We start from the raw sequence: 6,162 nt of genomic DNA, 5'->3' as shown, positions 1-6,162 counted from the left end.
GCCAAGTTCCAAGAGTGAGCCTCCCAATAGAAGACAGCCAATTATTCCATGTTTATGACCTAGGCTTAGAAGTTACAGAGCATCACTTTGCTTCAAACAAAGCCTTTCTAGATTCAGTGAGCAAGAACACAGAACCTCACTTGCCCACCCATTAATGAGAGAAATGTCAGAGTCATGCTGGAAGAAGAGTATGTGGGATGGGAGATATTATTGTGGTACTCTCTGCTTGTGTAGCAGACTGATATCTTCTGTCTCCCAGAACAGAACTACCTGTGGTTTTGATTAAAGTAACTTGTGTTCTAGGCCCATCCCTAGATGGGAGCCAGAAAAATCTAATATAATCTGGAGGCATTAGAAGATGAGCTTCTAAGAGATGTCCTATGATGTGGCTGTGTTATTCAGAACTGTCTTATACCAGGAGTTTGTTTGAAGATAAGTCTGGGATTAAACAAAAACATCATCCAAGCTGGACGTATTTATACATGCCTGTAATCCTAGTTACTTGGCATGTTGATCTCACTTGATGGTGAGATCAAGGCCAGCCTGGGTAAGAAAGTGAGGACCATTTCAATAGGCATGTAGGTGTATGTATGTATTGTACGTATGCATTGCACACACACACACACACACACACACACACACACACACTCAAACAGTGTATTGCCATTGATCATGGAGGATATGATGGCCTGATTGGTGGCAAAACTCTGTGATGTTCCTTGAAACGCAGGCAGCAGGTCTAGGAGGTCTCTTACATTTGCATGAGCACTGATGAACTAGTTAAGATAAAGGAACCTGGACGTCTAAGCTCACTCTAGGGTCTTGGAGACAAAGAGGAAGCCACCGCACTGCATCTGAGGCTCTGCCATAGCTAAGGTGTCTGCAGGCACCAAGGAGGGAACCTGGGCAGTAGCCACATCCTCTGCACGTGCGTGGGGCAGGATACACACAAATTCCTACAAAGTTTCCTGTCCCTGTGATTTGTGACATCTGGTAAGAATAAAGGCTACTCACGGGTGCAAGGGACCAAGAACTCTACTGCCGAGTTGCAACTCAGTCCCTGAAGCTTATTATATCGATTTAGAATAAAACAAAGTAAACGCAGTCCTTTGGGCTCAGTCCCTACCAGCCCCCCCCCCCCCCCCCCCCCCCCCCGCCAAGCGCCTCTAAAACACCCTCCAACGAAGCCAGAAGCTTGCTAGCTTGTTTGTTTCCGGCGCCCGCGCACCTCGAAACTGAAAGGAAACATGGAGGAGCCGGAACCCTGCTCTGAACTAACCGCCCGCCAAGCGTCGCCGGCGCCCTAGCAGAGAGCGTGCCGGCTCTGCTGCAGTTGCCTTCTTGGCCGCGGCAGGCCTGGGGCGACAAAGAGCTATGGCGGCGGGAAAACAAGGCAAAAGAAGGGAGGCCTTCCCAGCCCGGGCTGGGAAAGCTGGAAGAGGTGGTGGAGGCGCCTCAGCATTCGTAAGGGCGGGTGCGAGAGGGCGGTGGAATATGCTTTGTAGGAAGAGCCGAGGAGAAAGCCCTTGCCTGCACCAGGATGGCCGAGTGGTTAAGGCGTTGGACTTAAGATCCAATGGACATATGTCCGCGTGGGTTCGAACCCCACTCCTGGTAGGTTGTCTTTTTCTCTTTTCAGAAAGATTTTATTTTCCAAATAGGAATCTCACTAAGCACACTACGCCCCCAAATGAAAATGCCGACTTCTGACTGGAGGCAGCGCAAACCCTACTTGGCGGGCGGAAAAGAACCGCAGCTGGGCTGGGGCACCGGCGCAGCCCGGCCCATTTCCCCCAGGGCGGGGCAAGATTGTGGTCTGCAGCGCGATTTACAAACTGCCTCGGCACAAAAATCAGGAAGCACCTTCATTACCCCCCACCCCCCATCACCACAATTAATCGTGTGCACACAACTTTTCAATTAACTCCTAGAAGGCAGAGGACTCCTGCACCATAGCTCTAAAATGCAATCCAAATTGTGGATTTAGAGTTTTAAAACCATAGCTACGTGACCTAATCCCCGCCCCCCTTCTCTCTCAAAATTTTAAAAATCAAAATAATCGAAGACCTTCCACAAACTGCAAGTGCAGTGTAAAAAACTTTCTCCCCTCGAATCACTGAAGAGTAAGATACTGACTAGATGCCCCAAGGCAGCAACTAAAATTAGGAAATTAACATTGATAATCCTCAGGTCCGATTTCGTTACCAGCTGTCTCAGCATTGTCTTTATAGCCGTGGTTCCTGCTCAGAATGGGTTGCTTTTACCTGTCGCTTCTCCTTGGGCTTCTTCAGTGTGGGTCAGAGCGTCAATCTCTGACTTCCATGACGTTGACATTTCTGAAATCTCTGTGTCCACTGATGGGGAAGTCTGTCCGTACAAGCTGGGATGCGGGGAGGAGGGGCTTGGGGACAGCACGGTTGAATGGACAAAAAAAAAAAAAAAAAAAATATATATATATATATATATATATATATATATATATGGAAGACAATTGTGTTATTTAGTTAGTCAATAACTAATTAGACTGAGTTCAGTCTTTGTCTCTCTTCCTCCTTAAGAACCCAGAATTGTTTCCTTGAAAAGTAGACCTTTCACATTAGAGTCTTTATATTTGTTTAAAAGTCTTAAAATGTAGCAAATGTTTTGAAGTTAAATCTGAATTATTTGTTAGGTATACCTCCACTTATAAGCTTATAATGGCTTTCTAAAAATTTAACAATAAGAACTGAAGTCACTACTTTGAATTAGAAGGCAAGCATGTGGATTTGTAAGCGTTCTCTTTGTGGGTTTGAACATGTCGTAAGTTATTCAAAATTGTTTGTTTTGTATTGGTTTTATATATATATATATATATATATATATATATATATATATATACACAGAACTCTGTAGGAAAACATGTTAGGAATACATTTAAACAGTGACACCTACTGGTGAATTTGAGGCAAATTTCTTGGTTAAATTTTGCCTTATTTCTTGACTCAAATTCCGAGGAATTACTTTCCACATTTACTGTGTTTGCAGCAAATTAAGGATATATCCACCGCAGCTGGTAAGTTGGTTTTCTTTTTTCTCTTTCAATCATTAATGATAAATCTGCCACTGAAAAGAATCCCAAATCACTGTTATAACTTGCATGAGCCATTATTTTAAATTCTATGAATAGAAACTTTTTCTCACACCATCTTTGTTTCAATTTAATACTTTTGAGAAACTCTGAACCTGGCTGTGAAGTTGACAGGGAATAAATACCTGGATTATCCGTGACCTTTGAAACATGGAAATCATGCCCGGTTGAGGGGGGAAATAGCAGGGTCAGTCAGAAGGCAGGGGAAGGACGAAAGACAAGACAGCAGCTTGCATCATGGTTTTGGCAGAAGGAATGGGCAAGGCAGGGTTAGCAGGGTTGAGACTGGGTAGTTTGAGTAATGCCAGCAGGATCTGCAGTATGAGAGCTGTTTCTAGTTGTCTGGTTTTCCTAGGAATTAACTAACCCTGTGAGGCACAGTCCCTGCTTAGTCAGTGAGGCCCCAGATCCCAGAACATCAGGAAGAGAGAAAACAAGAAACCATAGTTCATCCCTCTGGGCTCAAGTTTTCTAATTCTTCTTTTACTTCTCTTTCCTCTTTCTTCTTCTTCAGCTAGAGCAGATTTTTATCTATTTAGGAGAATCAAGACTCAGAAGCCCAAAGAGATGACCCCTTGAAGTAGTTTTTGAATAATTTATATCTGGGTGGGTTATACCATACAATTGTGCAACTCAAATGTCCCAAGCTTGTCTCAGATAAATTTATCTTTGGGTTTAGGTGATATTTTCAGCCATTCTATTCATTACTTTAATGTAAAAGTAATGTTAATAAATAAGACAGTAATTAAAATTGCGCTGAAAAGATGGATTAAAAAGCATGTTGAGCTGAATGTGGTGGATTACATGCTTGTAATCCCAGTGACACAGGAGGCTGAGGCAGGAGGATCATGAGTTCAAAGCCAGCCTCAGCAATTTTTCAAGGCCTTAAGCAACTTAGTGAGACACTATCTCTAACTAAAATATAAAAAGGGCTGGGGATGTGGCTCAGTGGTTAAGTGCCCCTGGGTTCAATCCCTGGTTACCCCCCCCCAAAAAAAAGAAGAAGAGTATTGAGTATTTGTCTCAACTCCACATTCTCCTTTATATGTAATAAACACAGGGATTTGTATATTTGTGAAATCTACAACCATAGGTCCTCAAAGTTTAATAAAGCAGACCTGTAATTAGGAATCATAGCTCCATCCCTTGTTTGTTAATATGGGACTTTGGACTGGCCATTCGGCTTCTCCAAGTCTTTATCTTCTCACCTACCTAATGGGATTGATATTAATACCTATCAAACAATTTATTTGTGAGAGATAAATGTTACCAACACATTTAAACAGTGACACCTGCTGTTGATAAGATGCTTAGAAAAATGTATTATGTACATGTATTATGATCAAAAGATGAAGCTTTTGTTATACTTTAGTAATTCTTATAAAATGTATACATATGGATTGACCTTAAGATCAGTGTTTCTACAATGGCAAAAGTTGCTCGTGGAATTTAGACTGACACTGTACTCTATCATTGTTTTTGCTATAAGAATTGAAGTTGAGTAAAATGAGATCATTAACAAAAGACTCAATTTTTAAAAGAGAAATTTGGGAGGAGAGTATAGATTGCATCGTTCTGATTTGATTATTAAACTTTTTTGTTTCACTTAGAAGTCTTTAAATTATATTTATTGCTGTAATGAAATAAGATCAGTAGTTACTGAAAAAGATAACTATTAAAATTTCATTGAAAAGATGGGATAAGAAGACTGTTGAATATTTGTCTCAATTTCTGAACTTTCTATCATCAACAGCCTCTTCCCAAACAAATTTTGGGTAATTCCTTTACTAATTTTCATGTTTAAAAAAAATAGAGTTCTAAACTCCAACTTTTCAAATGCACAGTAAGTGAACTTATTGTTTTCCCCTGGGGGTCACACCCACTGGGTTAGTCACAAATAGCTATATTAAGGATGTTGTTCACATTTTTTAAACACTAGCAATCCTGACCCACCCAGATTAGCTTTTTTTTTTTTTAACAGATTAGCTTTTTAAATGCAACCTGACTTTTCAATTTTTTTATTACATGCAAGAAAAATAAGAAACTTTTATCACTGGGATGATGAATAAAATAATATACAATAATCTGTTTTGTAGTGCAGCAAAGTGCATTGTAAGATTTAGACTGGCACTGTGGTCTATCATTGTTCAAGCTGTCTCTTTTACTGTGATGCAAGTGTAGTATCTAATCCTATTAGTGCATTACAGAGAACAGCAAATATTAATATACCCTTTTAGCTGCAAATAATAAATGAAATTTTAAAGTGGCCTAGAGAGTTGAAATGATCTCAGTATTATGAGATCAATTTGTCAACTTCTTTAATGCTGATTTTAGTCCCCTGTAAGTAATCCTAGACCAAGTAAGATGCAGATGAACTTGGATTATTCTGGGTGGAGAAGTGTACTGGGTGAATCTGGGTGAAAAGGATTGCCCAGTTCTATTTCTCTCTCAGCCCATAAACTAGCCCAATGCCTGCCTGCAGAACACAACTACTGCTGTCTTTTGCCCATCTTTTCAAGATGTCTAGGAAAGCCTTGTAGAGAGATACCTACACTGAAAGCTGGCAACCTCTAGTTCCAATGGGGAAATTTGTTCATTCAGAAATTTTTTGAAGGTACCAGAATGGGCAACGTTGTGCTGGTTGCTGGGTGCTGGGATACAGCAATGAATAAAACAGACAAGGTTCTTCCAATCCTCATGATATTAAATAACTAACCAAAACATTCATCTTTCATAGTTGTTTCATATAGCTCTCCTTGAACTGGACAGTAGCCAGCTGCCCATCAGAAGGGGAGAGTAGGAGTTTGGGGTGTAGGTAGGGGGAAGGGGAAAGAAATAGAGAGAGAGAGGGTCCCCTAAACCTCACTTGAATTCCTGAGTCAATCTGTCTTTGAATCAGTTCTCCAACCTTGTATTTCCAAAGATAACACATTTCTATTTCATCTCGTATTGATTTCTTGTTATTTGCAGTTGAAAGAGTTTTGGCTAACATAGCTTTTAAGTATTTAGCTATGGGCTTGGTGAATATCAGAGTT

The 6,162-nt window shown here is 40.7% G+C and overlaps 1 non-coding gene across 1 annotated transcript; it reads left to right on the top strand.

Annotated features, from left to right (window-relative positions):
• The first annotated feature begins 1,534 nt into the window (after nucleotides 1-1,534).
• Nucleotides 1,535-1,617, top strand: Trnal-uaa (transfer RNA leucine (anticodon UAA)). The gene has a single exon. It is a non-coding gene; the product is annotated as a tRNA-Leu (tRNA).
• Nucleotides 1,618-6,162: the final 4,545 nt, after the last annotated feature.

This window comes from Urocitellus parryii, chromosome 8 (assembly GCF_045843805.1).
Source record: "Urocitellus parryii isolate mUroPar1 chromosome 8, mUroPar1.hap1, whole genome shotgun sequence".
Classification (NCBI taxonomy): Eukaryota; Metazoa; Chordata; class Mammalia; order Rodentia; family Sciuridae; genus Urocitellus; species Urocitellus parryii.
This window is presented reverse-complemented; position numbering and strand designations above follow the sequence as displayed.